We start from the raw sequence: 18,454 nt of genomic DNA, 5'->3' as shown, positions 1-18,454 counted from the left end.
CACATTTTTTTTTCTTCCACCTGCTGCAGCTTCGCTCTTCCTTCTGCGGTTAAAGACTTCCTGCGCTCGGCTCTCGACCACATCGTTTTGTCTTTTCTTGGCGCTGTCGCTGAGCTCAGGCTGTTTGTCATCACAGAGGTTTACAGGGTTTAAACAGACTGTTGCTAGAACAAGTGCAGTTATTGATGTCTGACATATGATTGTTTTTTGTTGGGGTTTTTTTTTCAGGGATTTTCTCGAATCCAAATATGACACTCGCCAAATATTTTTTCATGGTTGTGTTCAACATTATTTATACTGAAGGAAGCCTGTGAGGTGTTAATCCAGTGGATATCACTTCAAATGGCCTGTAGTGGGAGGCTGCAAGAAAATGGACTTTGATCATCACCATTAATTCCTTCCACTCAACCACTTCATTAGTCAACGTCGCCTTCATCTCTAGTTGCATTGACTACAGTACATAAAATACTACAGGAAATAAAATCATGGATGTCGTCCAATCTACTCAAACTTAACAGCAAGAAAACAGAGCTCATGGTTGCGGCACCTGAGGCGCTGCTCCAGAAAGGTTGGGGACTTTCTCCTTGAGGTCGACGGTTGCTTTATCTCCCCGTCCCCTGAAGTCCGCAACCTGGGCGTCATCCTGGACTCTACCCTCTCCTTCCAGTCACACATCAAATCCGTCACCAAATCCGCCTTTTTCCACCTCAAGAACATCTCCCGACTCTGACACTGATGCTCACACCTTGATCCATGGCCTCATTTCAAATCGTCTGGACTACTGCAACGGAGTCCTGTTCGGGGTTTCCAGTAAAACCCTGGACAGGCTCCAATATGTCCAGAACTCTGCTGCCAGGGTTCTTACCCACAGCGAACCCTGGCAGCACATTACCCCCCACTCTCAATACCGCATCTCCTACAAACTCCTCCTCCTACACCTACAAATCCCTCCAATCCCTGGCCCCCCCAGTACCTTTCTGACCTCCTCCGCCGACCCACACTTTCCCGAAGCCTGCGGTCCTCGGACTCAGGACTGCTCTCCCCAGAACCAGGAAGAGTGAGAACATTACACTGATACTCTCCACTGGCTCCCAGTTACTTTTAAATTGATTTTAAAAATATTTTAATGGTCTACAAAGCACTAAATGGCTTATCCCCCGTCTATACTGCAGGGCTACTAAAACCACTAATGCCCAGCTGCTGCTCTCATAGTATCCATAAAAACATCGGACCTAAAATCTGGAACCAGCAGAGATTAAAGAGGCGACAAACTGGACTTGAATTAACTTCCTCCCCAACATTTACCTATATGTGTTTACATTAATGTCCTAATTTTAATGTTTTATTGTTTTTTATTCGCACAGCAACTTGAATTATAACCACTGTATGAAAGCTGTGCTACTAAAATAAACTGTAGTCTAGTTTTTCATCATGCATTTTTAATTTTTATGTCTTCAAAGCATTTTGAGCGAAGCCCCCAGTGGCCAAACTGTGTAATTACATCATCCCAAAAAGTGTTTTTCCGATGTTTCTGAGCAAAATGACTCGTTTTATTTATCATTTATCAGAATTTGATCCATTCGGTCCAAAAACATTTGGAAAGTCTAAAAGAGCTGCATCATTAAATTATTTTATCTCCATTCAAATGTACAAGGAGCCAACAGGAAGTCTCAGAAGGACTCTACTGAGCATGCTCAATAGGCCCAAAAACACTGAGCAACATTCACAGGAACGAATCAACATCTTTGAACGCCATATCCATTTCGCCTTAATACATCCATGATTGTGAGTCTCCAGCTGTGGCCATCTTTGTTGTATCCAGTCACCATGGTTACAGGTTAGTGTTGTCCATGTGACTGTGTCTGCTGTAATCCAACAGACTGACTCTCCTCAGTAAACACCTGGGCATCAGCAAAGATTCTCTCCCAGCTTCCTGAAGTTGACCAATCAGAACAGAGTTGGCTCATCAGGAGGCGGGGCCTTAAAGAGACAGGAGCTAAAACAGCCTGTTTCAGACAGAGGCTGAACTGAGGGGCTGCATAAAGGACCAGTAGAAGATAAATAAGGAGTTTTTAACTGGAAATCATGCAAAGATATTCCAGTAGAGCCCCAGAATATAAATATAAACCTGGAAATGTGCAGAATACGTCACCTTTAAGTTCTGTTTCGCAACTGTAAAAGAAGTTTAAACTTCCCGATGTCTTTCCTGTCTGACCGTCTCATTGACATTCTGAAGAAAAACATAACAAAGTTGTCCTCCAGCCAAGTTTCAGGACGCTTAAAGCTGATAACTCCGTCACTGCACAGCACTCCTGCTTTGCTTAACTTTAATCCACAGAAAGACATCCTAACATAAATAATGCAAATAGACGCTCCTGTGGTGGCGGATCAGTTATTCGTATGCTGCTGGCTTAGTTTCGCCTCAAACGAAGACACGAGTGGAAATATTAAAGCTTCTTGATTAGAAAAAAGGTTAATATGGACGGACTTTAATTTGATAATTCGGTGACATGCGGGATCTTCATTAGTTCACATTTTATTTCCCGAATATTCAGCACACGAATCTGCTCAGGAAACAGGAAATGAATGAATGTTACCGACGACAATTCAGAGACACACAACAAAGAATATGTGATGTGGGGTGTTGAGCAAGTAATGGGACTCTCCAGCTTTCCATTTTAATGAGAAGAAGGAAAATAGCCATTCAAGTCATGAAAAAAATGACTCTTATTGTCATGTAAATGTGGTTGTAACAGAGAGAAAAACATTTATTGGACAAATTCTGCCATTTCTTCAAAGTTATAATATAATCCTGTCCGGATTAAAGTTGCAGAGTTTGATGTTGGATTCGCCCAGAAAGACAAATAATGGAGAAAATGGAAAAATGGAAAGACAAATTAATAAATAAAACATTTTCTTACACCTCCACAGGCAATATGATTACATACAAATAAAGCACATATTTATATAAAGAAGGATTTATGAATTTTGGAATGACAATTATATATCATGAAACGTCAATCTAAAACTTGTAAAGTAAACTTTAAAGACTTGAAAATAGAAAAGTTTGGATGGAAATGTTGGACACGCTAGACAACAATCAAATTAATTATTGACGTTTGTTTACAACAGGAAAACAGGCTGATATCTTAATCTCTGACTCGTTGTGTTTCCATTAAAGTGGTGAAGACGTTTCCAGCAAATGTGTCGAAACTTCAGTTAATAAAATCAGAGTTTCCATCAACTACCTTTATTGTGAAAACATTCAAGAAGGACAAGCGATGTTTTCTAATTTTTTAATGAATTAGTTTGCCTTTCCTGCTTGCTTGGATCTTTATTTTTTGTTTTTCTGGTGGAGTGAAGACCTGTAACAAAGCAGCTGACGGCCTGATGTGCACGTGTTTTTTTCTATATTAGAGGAAGAAGAAGAAGAGGAAGAAGAAGAAGAAGAAGAAGAAATGTAAAAATGTGTTTCCATCAGCCTTTAATGCATCTTTTATTGCTCTCTACTTCCTTGAATTTTCTGGTTTTCCACTGACATTTTAATGCACAGATTGAAAATGAGTTTAAAAACAGATTAAGGGAAACATACTGTAGAGAGAGGAGACGTAATGACATCACTTCCTGTCTCGCCTCAGCTCCACCAGCTTCTGTAACTCAACACAATCTCTCATTCAACGCGTTCATAATTATCTATGATAATTATGAATTATTGTTAATAACCAAACACACCACTGCCCGTCCCAACAGTACATAAGTATACATCCAGTTTGCAGTTTAGGAGCGCAGGTACGCATGTCAATGATAAAGCTTCATTTATTCACCATAAATTAATAAGTTAGCAATTTAATAGCAATTCCAATAAAGTGGGTTTTTGAACAAATTTGCTCTCATTTCTGTTTGTATCCACAGTTTGTTTTTATTTTATTAGTATTAGTATCTCATTGTCACAGTTCACAAATTCAACGCAAAGAAACATAAGTTTGAAAATTTTAGGAACATAAAAAATTAAATTAATTAAAATTTTTATGTTTCAGAGTAATTATAATAATGAGTGGAATATTAAAGAAATACTGTTGGTCCATTGATCCCAATAAAAACCTCTGGATGATATATCGTGTGTGTTTATCCTCTGATGCTGCAGACAGCGGATCAGTCAGAAACTGATGCATCTGGAGCAGCATCGCTGTCATGTGGAGCGTCTGATTGGACACCTGTGAGTTCCTCCTCCTCTCCAATTATATCTTCAGTTCTTAGGTCAACCTGCGAGACCTCCGACTCCTCCTGTCCTCCTCCGGTCGTCATCATGGAGCGATCGGGTTGGTTGATTCTTCTCTTTGCTTCCGTCTTCATGTCAAACTGTGAGTCCCTCTGCTGACACAGAATTTACAGCATCACAAATGTTTTTCTGTTGCTGGGTTTTTTATTTTGCTGTAACACCAGAACTGGAAAATCACATTTACCTTGATAAAGTTTATCTATCAATACGTCGATTTCACTACTGCTGAAGTCTTTTTTTTTGCTGGCATCTCTCCAGTTCTTGTACGTGTGTCAGAGTATCTGCACACGACACAACACCTGCCCTCGTATAGCATTTAGGGAGCGTTACCTTTGCTAATAACAAACAAACAATCTGCCACAGACTCAACATTCAGAACACCTGGGTCAGAGCAGATTTAGATCATTAAGACCTTTTGGTGCATCTGGAGCTGACTTATCTTATTTTTTCTCCTAAGAGGAAATTAAGAGAAAATATAAGAGAAATCTAAGAGAATATTGCTGCATGAGGCCCAATGTAACATATCTATAAAAGTGATTTTACATCGGGCTCTCCTCATGTTGAGCTGTAACATTAAACCCGCAGCGGTCTCACCATCTTTATCTGAACATACTGTTGAGTATCAGTTTGTTCCAAGGCTGGTTTTTAACTTATTTGCATTATTACAAATGTCAGTGGCGTTTTTTTTTTCACTTCTTGAACAGAACCTGGAAGGGTTTCTGGTTGCTGCACTGGCTCACAATGTCAGTGGAGAGGTCGCGTAGTATCAGAGAGATTTGTGACACAACATCGCTACGATTAAAGCAGAAGAATCGATGCCTTCTTCACACACACACCTGACCAATAACCCGACCTCCTAAACCCGACAGAACAGCTGGCAAATCAACGCTGACAAAAAGATGTTTTTTATTGAACAGATTGTGGAAAATGTGTCTAAACAGGGAGTTAAATACATATTTGAAAGGCACAGTAAACAGAATATGTTGGTAATACACTTTTTTGAAAAGGATAGCACCGTCATACGGAGGCCCCCCTGTGAAACTATATGACAGCCGGGCTAATTAACTATTTTATTTAGACTACACACACATATAAACATGCAGAAAATAGACTAATTACAGTGATTATTCACTGTGAAATGTGTGTAATGTATTCACTTTCTTCATTTTGTTCAAAAGGAAAGAAACCAAACAGTTTTTTTAAGCTGCTGCCTCCTCATGATAAGCAGCCTGAGCTGCAGTTAGAGCTCAGCTCCTCCGCGATACCACATCATGACATTCATCTGCTTTGTTTACTGTATTTTTAATGACAAATGAAGACCAATACTCTCTCTGGAAACACAGACATGCTTCCTTAGCAACAAGTCATAACTCTAACTGTCACTCATTTAAAGAAAACACAAACTAAACTGCGACACACGTGCAGATTTAACTGAAATGTGAGCCGCATATGTACAAGAACAACAACAACAACGTCGTCTGTGCGTCAGTCAAATCCTAAACATGGATGACGTGGTCGGACCAGCGTTACGGTTACGATAAGTTCCTTCCAGTTTGTCTTCGAAAAGAAGATTCTCAAGAAACAAAATCTGAAACTTCCTCGTCTCTCCGTTTTTTGTCGTTACCGGCTGTGAGGCGCCGACACTGAATGATGACGACAGGCGATGTGTGGAGAGAAGTGAGACGTTAAAAAAAAAAAACCACACACACACATGAAGTCGGATCTGAGCGCTCTGACAGCGGTCGCACGGCCAGAGATCAGATATGAATCAGATCTAGGACCACATAATTGACTAAATAAACAAAATGAATAAATAAATAAATAAATAAATAATGTGAAGGTAGCCTAATAAATCCCATCTGGTCCCAGAGCCGAGTTAATGATATGCAAAGAGTTTCAGAGAAAGTTAACAACAGTGTTAAATCATAAAAAAAAAAATTGAGGGAAAACGTACAACTATTCTGGTGAGGATGCACACTCATAATTCCCAGAATTCATTTAAACAGATAAAGATCAACGTTTTGGCAAAGAACCTTAAATACAGCTGGCGATTATATCAACCGGGACAGACGCTACAGAGCAGGACAATCAATCTAATCAACCAATCGCAGGGAAGCCTGAGGTCAAAACAAAAGACCAATCAGTACAAACCAGACGACATATTCAAGAGAAACAGAAGTCACAACTATCAGAAATGTTCAGAGCAGCAAAATATAACACTGGTGAACAAATTTAATGTGCAAAGCCAAACCAGCAGTAATCTACTAACAAGTATTATGTGTGTATCCAAAGCCTGATACATCTTCTTCCTCCGCTGTAAACTATTCAAAACCCGTCAGTGAGCCACAGCGCTGCACCGGGTGACACATTCCTTCATTATTAAGAGTTTGGTCATGTTAGTTTGTTTAGAAAACCTTCCAAAGACTAACAGCGATCATGTTTTCAGTCGCCACTGAGCATGTGCTCTTTGTGACGGGGGGGGAATCTTAGTGGTGGAAGCGGTTCGACTCTGTTTGCATAGAATGCTAACAGCAAAAGGCCGTAACAAAGGCGGATAACAAGCCACACGAAGCGAAGCGGTGTCGCCCCGACGCATCCACCCTCCACAGCTGCCCGCCACCCGCCAAGAGGCCAGAGGAGGAGATGGCTTTCAGAAAACTCCTTCATGTCAGCAAGCTCACATCAAAGAGCTGCTGAAAGGCATGCTGGGAGAGCGAGGAAGACACACACATACACACACACACACACACGGAGCATACAGGCATGTGTTAGTACATCCTGTAGGTTATAGTGTCATGTAGTAGCAGCTGCGGCACACACACACACACACACACACACACTCTCTTTCTGCAGTGAAAGTGCTGCCTGCAGCGGTGTCATGGTCACTCTGGTTCACTAGATTTCCCTCCTCCCCCCCCCACACACTCTGCAGGGGAGGCTCATTAGATCAGATCGTGCAGCGTTCAGTCTGTCCGTCACCAGACTGACAGGCTGAGTGGGCGGATTGCTCTCAGCCATTTTATACCACAGCTACAGGCAGCGTAGTGAGAGAATTAGTCTTACATATAAAACAGACTGTTGCTTTACTCATGAGATGGTCACAAACAAGCACACTCGTCTCACACGCAGTTTTAAAACAGAATTTTTAAAATTCTAATTGCAATAAATGTAGAGAAATAAAATGGGTTAGTCTATAACGTAGAGCAAATTGGATAAATTTGCTTTGTTTATGAGTTTGTGGGCTTCTTGTCGCATCGTGTCGTTGACAGATATTAGACCTGATGTTGACTGTCTTCTCTTAAAAGCAGTCTGCAAATTCATCACATTTAGAAGCGACAAGATGGTTGCTATGGTTTTTAGATGTCATGAAGAGTAGCAGGAAATGAACAACAAATGCATGACAGCAGGCAGAGCAAATCTGAAGAAACTTCCAACCAAGACTAAACCGGAATCCAGGATTTAAAACTAACTGAACTAATGAGGAGATGAGGTGCAGGTAGGCGGAGAAGCTCAGGAGAGAGGAGAGAGGTGATGAAACAGGAGAACAGGAAGGAAACACAGAGCAGGGCAGGACTGATGAGGCTGATACAAGGCAGGTGTGTAGATGGTCAAAGGAGGGAAAATCAGTACAGGAACACAGGAAGGAAAACACAAAACCTCTTAATAACAAACCAGGATACATCAACCCATCCAAGAATATACATGAATATAAACTTCTGTATGCACAAGCTGAACAATCATACAAGACAGACACAAATCACATGAACAAGTAAAACCACATGACCAAAAGGACAATAGAACAATAGACGTGTAACACAGGAAACCAAAAGAGTCCATGACAGTGATAGGGTTCATGAGGTGATCAATGGTGTTAAAAAGCACTCTGGGGTTGCTTATGTTAGAATTTATCAGGTTACAATAAAAGTCCAAAATGCTTTATTATAATTTTTCTGATAAAATCTTTTTATGCACATATAACTTAGTTTTGCACCATCTTTGCTCTGCGATCCGACAGTCCCTCGTTAATTTAGTAGTTTCATAATTCTTCCATGGCGTGCTCCCCTTTTTAATAGTTTTTTCTCATTTTTAAGTGGTGCAACAGCATCGAGGGTCGTAGCCAACTTAGTGTTAAATAGATTACTGTCCGTTGAAGAGGGAATAGATGTAATCTGGTTTCTGGCAATACGTGCTAAGACATTTGAGGTGACTCCGGGAGAAAGACAGCAACCATTTGCTCTATAGAAGTTGGCAGTGTACAATAAAACACATTAAAATATGCAGCGGTGATCTGACAGAGCCAAGTCAACAACAGAAGAAACATTAATGTTCAGCTCATATGAAAGTACCAGGTCCAAAGTAAGACTCAGGTTATGAGTCGGCTCATTTACATGCTGTTTAAAATCCATACACTCTAATAAATTAAAAAAGTCCTTTGTCATCTTTGTCATCAGCATGTTTATTAAAATCACCAGTTTAAATTGACCTCGCATCATATTTAGTGTGAATGCTTGTGATAAATTCAGTTTGGCGGCAGACAGTTCAAGGTTACCGCATTATACTCAAAGAAGAAAACGCTCCAAGGTCAACGTCCCGACCCTTTAGAGTTTCACTGTGTATCGCAGCTGTTCACCCACCTTTCCTACCGTCTCTACAGAAATGGGAGAACACTTCATTTGCAGGACGGACTTCTTAAAGTGTCGCTGGTGCATCCACATCCAACCAGGTTTCGGTCTAGCTTAATGTCAGCAATAAGGCCATTTATACAAAATGATTTGTTGGATAATGATCTTACATTAAAAACAGCCATATTATATTTTGATGATATGTGGACTATGTTTTTATCAGCAATTTCAGGAGGTTGTGTTTTGATGTGTACAAGATTGTTCATGACAGTGCTGTTAGGTCTAGATGCAATTACATTTATACTACAGTTTACATCAGCGGGCTTAAAATGATAAAATCATTAAAATAATAAAAATTCTTGAGAGATGAACGACTAAAATCTATTTAGGCAACACTGTGTCTCTTAGTTAAGGCTGCTGATAGACACAGTCCATACCTGTAGGCGGTGTCGGAGCTTGAGGAAGCTGTGGACAGACAGGAAGTGACCACATCCGTGTCCACAGTGGCGCAGGTGGTGGAGAATGTTTGCAGTTAACATCCGTGAACCCAGGCAGCTCGAGTGTACTGCATCTTTTCAAAAACATGAGGAACTTCCCAAAAGAGATTTAAATTGTCCTTGTAGAAGAGTCTGTGTGTGGAGCAGCGTGAGTGGAGCCATGAGTGCAAGCTGAACACAATGTAGGAATCTGGAGATAAAGAAATCTTTCCCATGGTGGCCTTTCCACAAGTAAAAAAAGAAGGTTAAAATCATGTTTTAACAGTCCAGACTGCTGGCGACTGATGTATCACAAGCTTTGTGGCTGTGGGATGGTTTTCTAAAAGACTTTTTCAGCTAAGTCGTTCACAATAGCTCCAGGAAAGCACAAGGTTTTTGCTAGTTTCGCCGTCCCTGATGATGGAGTCACCGATGATCAGCATCGTCAGAGCAGGGGCTGGAGTCTCTGTGTAGGAGAGAGGGATGATTCCAGAGCAACCATCCAGGAAGAGCGTTGCCAGGCCATCCGGCGCTCCAACGCCAGGACGCCTGCCGATCAGAGCCAGCGGGGGCGAGCAATCAGCGGGCACAGCACCATCCCGGCTCCTCCAGCACAGCAGACCAGTTGTTGAGCTGAACCAGAGAAGCTGATTTGCCCGAATCCTCCGAAGCAGTGGACCGGTTAGCTGGGTGCAATGGCAACTGGGAAGCCCTGCTGGTGTTTGCTCTTCACTGAGACCCTCCTGTGTGTGTGTGTGTGTGTAGAGAGCAGCAGGCCTGGGCGAGGGTTGGCCATCGGTCATCTGACAGAACCAGAGGCCCACGGGATAGAAGATGGAGCCGCACCACAGCAGCATGACAGCTTCATCCAACAGTGATGTGTAATGGATCTGGAAGTCACAGACAAAAGAAAACAGAAGAAAGCACTTCCATGTCGTTCTGGAGTTCATGGATTAACCATGTTTTAAATTGGAGGACTTGTCGCCATTATACAACAAGATGGTAGCATTGATTCTGGGCACAGCGGAGATGAAGAACAGCTGAGCCTCACAAAGTCCTGCTAATACTGAGAGCACAGAGTTGAGCCTGAGATGACCTTCATACAGAAACAACATAAAAAAATCAAAGAATATCAGAGTTGTATCTACGTTTTCCACCCATCTTTTTTTGATTTGTGTTTTCTGGTGTGTAATGGGTGTCACAGTTATCCCGCTAGTCTTGTTAAATACTCTGCCGTGTCGCTCCAGCAGGATTCTGGCGGGGGTCAAAGGTTATGAAACTCCTTCCGCAACAAACAGAATGAAAGTTCAGTTGAGAAAAACTCTCCAGTGATGCATTGGTTGTTATTTTCCTCCAGCAGCAGATCTAACTGCGTGTGTGTGTGTGTGTGTGTGTGTGTGTAATTATGAAAGGAAGTCAGTCAGTACTAACAGAGATTTAAAGCTAATGAGAAGACAAATGGAGCGGAGGTGATTTTTTTTTTTTCTCCCTCAAGCATAATCAAAACATGCAGGAATGTCGACTCATTACCCACATATAATTACCAAGTCATACTTATGTGTAATGGGAAACTTTGGTTAGTCTTTTTTTTTTTTTCTTTCTCCAAACCATACTCAACATCCGTTTGATTTTCACTTTCAGAATGATTAGCTTTTTTTTTTTTTCCCTCTCCCTGCTCTGAATTGTATTCCGCCATTAGTCTAATAATACATAATTGCATTTTAAAGAGGTGATAGATTATAAATTCACATAATGAGGACTGCCACTTCATTTATAGCATAAATCTCTGTCAGCATAATGTGTGTCCTTAATAATGCTTGTTCACAGCCTGCTGAATTAATTAAAATCAATTGAACCTGTCCTATAAATCAAGGTAATAAATTATTAAATTATATTGTGTCACTTCATGTCGACAAAAAAAACGACTATTTATCAAGTGTTTGTCAACGCAGCTCGACACCAGAGGTGGAGAGGAAGTGCTGCCATCAGAGGAACGTGGTGAAGTAAGGTGGTTCGTTCCTCAAAACAGTAACCGATTACCCACAATTCCAAGCAAAAGAAGAGTTATTTCAGCCTCCAGAGGTGAAAGGCGTTGTTAGATGGATGAGAGTTGGAGCACTTCCAAGTCTTTGATGGACATAAAATCTCTTAATGAATGTAAAATATTAGATTCTTTAATGAGAGGTCAAAGGTTCAAGCCTGTGAACATAAAAACTGAAGGACAGACGTTAACTACGACTCCCAAGTAGGGGTGGGCCCGAATACAAATACGTTATCCGGCAAAGCAGAAATAATGGGGTTTTTTTTACGAATATTTGTTTCATACAAATATTCTCCTCCTTCCACCTCCTTCATAAGGTAGTTTATTCATGAACACTTATTGTAACACTTTAATTTTCTAAAATTAAAAGCGTAATAAAAACAAAAACAGGATTTTTTAAGCCTCTTTCCACTTTCATTTGAATACAGATACAAATACAAATAATTTTGCTGCCTCAACAAATACAGATACAAATACAAATACTCCCAAGGTGCATTTCAGTACAAAACATCCAATCAATTAGTGTAAAACTCTGTTGTGTGTGTGGTTCAAATGTAATGCTGCTTCAGTGTGTACTGTGTCAGGACCAATAAACACATTAAAAGGTTTTCAAGTACTGGATATCTGTACTATATAAACAGTAATGGCGGCTGTGTATCGAGACGGTTGGGCCGTCGTAGGAATGTTCACACAACTTTTGACACATTTCATTATATGTATTGATTACAGTATATGTATTTTAGGGAAATGATTATTCTTCCGAAATACGTAGTTAAACTTTACTGTGTGTCAGTTTTACTAATTATGATTACAGGAAGTTAACCAAAAAATCACATATGTATGTTGTATCATGATGGTACAGAAATAAATAGAGATCAATATGCAAATCAGCTAATACTGACAAGAAGAGTAAATAGTCTAAGTTGTCTCTCTGATAGGCAGCACAGACTCTGACACAGGAACCAATCAGATGAACCCAGAGGTAATCAATATACATGATTTAGTATTTTATCATATGGTATCATTTTGATTTATTTAATGATTTCAAATATGGTCCAATAGTTTAAATTTTAACATAACTTTACCATTCATTCAGTATTTTTTATTTAAATATTTTAATTTTATATATATATATATTTTACATCACATTCAGTTGGTTTTTACATTTTAATTGATTTTTCTTTTGTTTTTCTTTTAATGTATTGTATTATTTATTTATTTATTTATTTTAATTTTATTTTTAAATATTTTTTATTTAAATCATATTTTTATTTTTTTTTACTTCACATTCGGTTTTGTTTTTACATTTTAATTGATTTTTCTTTTGTTTTTCTCTTATGTATAATTTATTGTATTTTGTATTATATATATAATACAAAATACAATAAATTATATATATATATATATATATTTTTTTTTTTTATTTAATTTTTTTATACACCTTCCTTCGTGTCTGATGCAGCAGCAGAATCAGTAAATCTCTCCTCAGTCAGTTTCTTATGAACCATAAACGGACCAAACGGCTCCGACACCAGACACTCTTTCATCCCTTTTCTGGATCAAATCAATGTTGGTGGTAATAACATCAGTATAATGTGTGTCAGTGTGATGCATTAAGCTACCTCTCGCTGTGACAAACCGCCAGGTACGATCACAGGTGGCGTCCCAGAAACCCCTGCAGGCAGAGAGTGAACCGATGCGGCTGTAATCTGGTTTTCGCGGCATTATTGGATATTGAAAACTCAATATCAGGTGTACAGTGTGCTTCCTGCTAAGTGCCAAAGATCAACTGGCCATTTACACCTCGGAGGTAACCGTTGACCTGCGTTAATGCACAGGAAGCGGATTTATCAAAAGCAGGAAGAGGAAAAAAAAAAAGTGGGAGAAGGCCCCGACGGGCAGGGATAAGTTGATTTGTGTAGCAGGATTGATTACAGCGTAATGTCTGTTTCTCTGCTGAACGCATTAATGTCCCGAGCTCCTCAAGTGGCTCGGCTTCCAGACAAGCACTTGTGTATTGATTTATTACGTTGTCTCGGTCTAATTACTGGGGAAGGAGGATGGCTGCATGAAAGAAAAGAAGGAAGAAGCAGCTCTGAGAACTGAGCTCACCTCCACGAGTCAGAGACACCTTTCACTTCCATTCTGTCGACTGTGAAACCACAGAGAGGAAGAAGTTCCTTGTTTTTCCTTGTAAAAGATCCTTCAAATGTGCTTTTAATGTAAGTGATGGAGGCAAAAATCCACAGTGTCATTTAAAAGCTGATGTGAAGCTTCTATTCAGCTTCAGCAGTCTGAGTTAGTCATATCAAGTGGATATCTGACACATTCACAGTCTTTTTAGCATCAGATTCCCTCTTTGTGTTTCCTCGTTTGGACTCCTGACTGTTGCTTTAAGACACACTTGAAAAATTGTGAACTCGTCCTTTAACCAGTCAGACGAGAAGATGGATGTCAGAGAGAAGTCCGGGACATGTTTAGCGTAGCGTAGAGTTGCAACAATTAGTGGATTAATCAATAAGTCAATCAACAGAAAATGAATCAGCAACTATTTTGATAATCGAATAATTGTTGGAAACTGGTTTCAGCTCCTCTCTTCTTTATCATACATGATAGTAAATTGATTATTTGGGGGATTTTGACTATTGATCAGACAAAAGAAAACATGAAGACGTCAGCTTTGACTCTTGACAATTAATCAGTTAATTGGTTATGAAGATAATAATTAGTTGCAGCCTCACACCTCTTTGATTAAATGTCTTTATTGATTGGTCAGCTGATCTGATGGGACAGTTAAAGGAACAGTTGGTTTTTAGTTAAAACAGCTTTAATGCTTTAATATTAATAATATTGTAACACTGTAGATTAATCAAACTACACGTGGCAGCAGGCAGCTCTAACATCATTATATTTATATATAGAATAGTTATATATATATATAATGTGTGTAGAGTTTGAATCAAATGAATCTTGAAAACATTCTTGTAATGTTCTTTATGTTTTTCATAAGCCCAGAAGCCATTTTCTTTCTTTTTTATTGTTAATCTAATTATTTCAGCCTCCGTCTGAAGAGGAAATCATCAAGGACTTACTGTACCTGCTCTCTCACCGACTAATTAGGTTATAGATTTTATTATGAACATTTATTGCTGCTTTTATTGCTCCCTCACGTCCGTTCTGTTCTTTCAGTACTAACACGCGCTTTAATTATTTAGATCCATAATCACTATTGACGAAACACTTATCAGTTTATAAGTTGTAAGTGTTTCTTAATTATTTCTGTGTGTAATTCTGTGAGTAATTGGCGTCTCTTCAGAATGACACTAGGATGAGGAAGGACGTCCTGTTTGGTGAAATAATCGACCTCCATCGTTGGAACTGTAACAGACGAGGACGTTCAGCAGGAGCATGAAGTCAAGAAACCTTCTAGGAGTCATAACTCAGTCAAATCTGAACACAGACATGAAACACATATTGATATCAATCAGTGTGACTTGAGGATATCAATATCTCTGATGTCCATCACCAATAAACCTCCATAAATCCGCTTAGAGACAGAGAAAAAAGCAACCCGGTCGCCAGAAGAAAACGTTGAAATATATACACACAGAAACGTTGAATATCTACGTTTCAACACGTGAATCACGTATCATATCAACATTTCTACAAATGTAGCATATTAACATTTCTACCCATTGAGTAATGATGTTTTATGGTGGGACAACGCTGTGGTTAAGGTCCACTTGGTTAGGGTTAGGGGAAAGATTATGGTTTGTCCTGATGTCTCGCTAAAAACACTCGCTTTTGTCGGTTGAAACGGGGAAGAAGACATTGTTTTCAGTTTGGAGGTGGTCTCGTACCGTGTTCTCTGCCAAGAAACTTACTAACCATCCACCGGCCCCTCCCCCTCCTCCCCCTCCTCCTCCTATATAGCAAAGATCAGCTCATATAGATCACATGTGAACTACGTCACTTTAGAAATGTTGAGATGTTACGTGTTTCACGTGTTGAAACGTAGATATTCAACGTTTCTGTGGTTTGCAGAAACGTACAATGCCGACGTTTTATTGTGGCGACCAGGCTGGAATAAAGTGATCCAGTGACAGTCGTCTGTACATCCAGGAGCCGCTAACAGCTGATCCTGCTGCAGCTCATCTGATGAACTTCTCCTGATGGTTTTATTTTTTACTGTCATATTGTTTCTCTAATAGGCTGATATGTTTCCATCTATCAGATTAGATTAGTTCCACTTTAAAAATACACCAAACAGGTTTGATGATGTTTTACTGTTTAGTCATATTAATTATTTATGTTTTTTTTATTGATCATCATCTCAGAAAAAGACAAAAACTTAATGAATTTATTCTAACAGGTATTACATTCACTGCAGTGGGATTAATAAATAAGCAGATATTCTTTATTCTTTATAAGAAAAGGATGTAATGTAACAGCTGTGTTGATGAGTGGAAGTCAGATTTTTCTGTCTCTTAGGTGTCGGAGTCCAGAGAGAAAGAACAGCAACAAGCATCTAATTAAACGCTGATGCTAATACGATTTAGCACAGCGGAGGATAAGCTGCCCGGAGCTTTGCTCACAGATGCACCGTCATGGATGAGCTGCTTTGACGGACGTGTGGAGCAAGAAGTGTGGACTCTGAACATGTATGTTCATGTACAACACACACACACACACACACACACACACACACACACACATACTGTATATAAGCCTTCACAGTTTTCTCATTTATCCGCTGGCAGCCAGCCGTGACTCAGACACCACTCACTCATCCCTCCGTACCGGATCAGGATCTTCCATCACTGCAATGAAAGATTATTCTCATTCAAAAAAATGTCTAATTTAAGTCAAATAATCTGTCATTTATTTTCCCAATTAATCAATTAATCATTTAGTCTATAAAATGTCCAAACATAGTGAAAAATACAGTTTACAATAATATAAACAACAATAAAAAAATCCATATCTTGGAAAAGCTGGAACCAGAGAGCTCTTGGTGTTCTTGCTCATAGGATGGTGTATAAATAACACGTCACTTTAAGGACATTTCATGTCATGTTTACACATTTTAAGTTGTTTGTGTGTCATTTAACGCTGTTGGTTATGTTTACACACAAAAACCACTTGGTTAATAAGGGAAAGATCATAGTTTGGGTTAAAATGGACTGAATATCTAGCCATACACCCAACCCGCCTCCTCCTAATAAGCCAAAAATCACCCTAAAAAAGAAAATAAAATCACACTATATTAACATTATCTGAAATGTGTCACTTCCTGTCACTCAAATGTAACTATAGGTCACTTCTGGTGATTGAATTTACAACATAAATGGTGTGAAATGACACTCAAAAAGCAAAAAAATGCATATTTATAATGCAAAATGATGCAGATATTGGTGTGTTATTCATACGCCAATTGTTAGACCAGACTGTGTGTATATATGGATGACTGGGGCCTCATCATTGCTCGTATCTTCCTTGAACTGCACTAGTAAACACACTGTTTGGTCCATTTCTTACACTTTTTGCCGGTGAATAAGAGACTCAACCCTCTAAAGTCTTTGTATACAGAGTATCTGTCTTGTTGCCGGACTTTATCGTCGTTTAGGGAACAGATTAGGAAACACTCAGTTCATTTCTGATTCTAATCTTTTCATAGAGACTTGCTGACGATAAGAAAACTACATATATAGGTGGTTTGGGCTCTTGTTCCTCCTGGTTGCTTCCCTCTGCAGGTGTTCCAGACACATTAGGAGACCCTGGAGCAGACCCAGAACACGCTGGAGGGACTACATAGGATCCCCCAGGAGGAGGAGCTGGAGGACATGATGACTTTTGCTGTATTGTCGTCTTAAGTCGGGATCAGAACCTTAAACGTCGTTTCACCCGCTGATGTCTTTGTCTGTTTGTTGCTGCCGTATCCACTTTTAAAACCTCGGCCTGTAGTCTTTACATGCAGACAGAAAGCCAGTAATCTCCTTTTTAACACGAGGATAATCTCTTCCAATTCAGCCGTAATCAAGCAGACATCTTGTCCTCTGTTGACCCAGAAGCCTTCTTCTTCTCCTTCTTCTTCTTCTTCTTCTTCTTGAGCTCTTACACACATCTGATCAACAGAGCCGAGCCTCGGGCGTATCAATCGCTAAATCCCTCTGAAACAGAGTAAAAAAGAAGAAAGAAAGCACCTTCTTTCGTTTCTTTGGGGAGGGGGAGGGAGGTGGGGATATCATCTGAAGAGAGGAGTGAAAAGAGAGCAGGAAAATAAAAAAAAAACGTCAGGAATCGGAGCTGGCCGTGAGAAACAATGGCACTTTAATTGTTTCCTTGGGGATTTAGCATTAGCTGTGGATTTGAGCCCAGCCCCCTACCTTCATTATGATGCATTTTTACCCCCAAAACAATCCCTGGCACTTGTTGACGTGGGCAACATGCCTCCATCTCCTCCTCCTCCTCCTCTTCCTCTCTTCTTCCATTCGCCCACCATCTCTCTCTCTCTGTCACAGCGGGCCTCGCTCGCTCGGCTTGGCACAGATGGGCGAATCCAGCAGATGTTTTATCAGGCAGGGCTTTTTCTCTTTTTCCTCCCCTTTCCTATCTTTTCCCTTCTCTTCTTCCTCGTGTTCTTCTCTTCTCGCCTGCTGCAGAATGGATTTAGGTTCGGCAGTTAATGAGGTGATTTGCATCTGTCCAAAGCTGTTTTGCTGTTGATTGTTTCGGGGGGGGGGAGAACAACAGGCGAAGAGAAGGAAAACTACTTTTTTCCTGCATGAAAATGTACAAAACACTGCAAAAAAACCCTCAATCTTAATCTCATTTAGTCACTGAAATGTGCAAAACACTGCAAAAAATTCTCCACCTTAAAGTAATTTAATGTCTCATGAAGTCCTCAAAATCTTATATAACATTTTATCCTATGTATAAGTGTGGACATGTTGGTCAGTGTGGATGTTTTTGGTCAGAAGAACTTTTTTTTTTTTTTTAAAGTGAAGATATTTTGTGAAAGTTGGGGCAAAGAAAT

The 18,454-nt window shown here is 39.7% G+C and overlaps 1 long non-coding RNA gene across 1 annotated transcript; it reads left to right on the top strand.

Moving 5' to 3' along the window:
* The first annotated feature begins 4,283 nt into the window (after positions 1-4,283).
* Positions 4,284-17,326, top strand: LOC121902490. The gene is made up of 3 exons (XR_006097569.1): positions 4,284-4,361; positions 15,910-16,079; positions 17,172-17,326. It is a non-coding gene; the product is annotated as an uncharacterized LOC121902490 (long non-coding RNA).
* The last annotated feature ends 1,128 nt before the right edge of the window (positions 17,327-18,454 follow it).

Source organism: Thunnus maccoyii, chromosome 8 (assembly GCF_910596095.1).
Source record: "Thunnus maccoyii chromosome 8, fThuMac1.1, whole genome shotgun sequence".
NCBI lineage: Eukaryota > Metazoa > Chordata > Actinopteri > Scombriformes > Scombridae > Thunnus > Thunnus maccoyii.
Note: the sequence above shows the minus strand (reverse complement) of the source record. Positions and strands in the feature narration are given on the sequence as shown.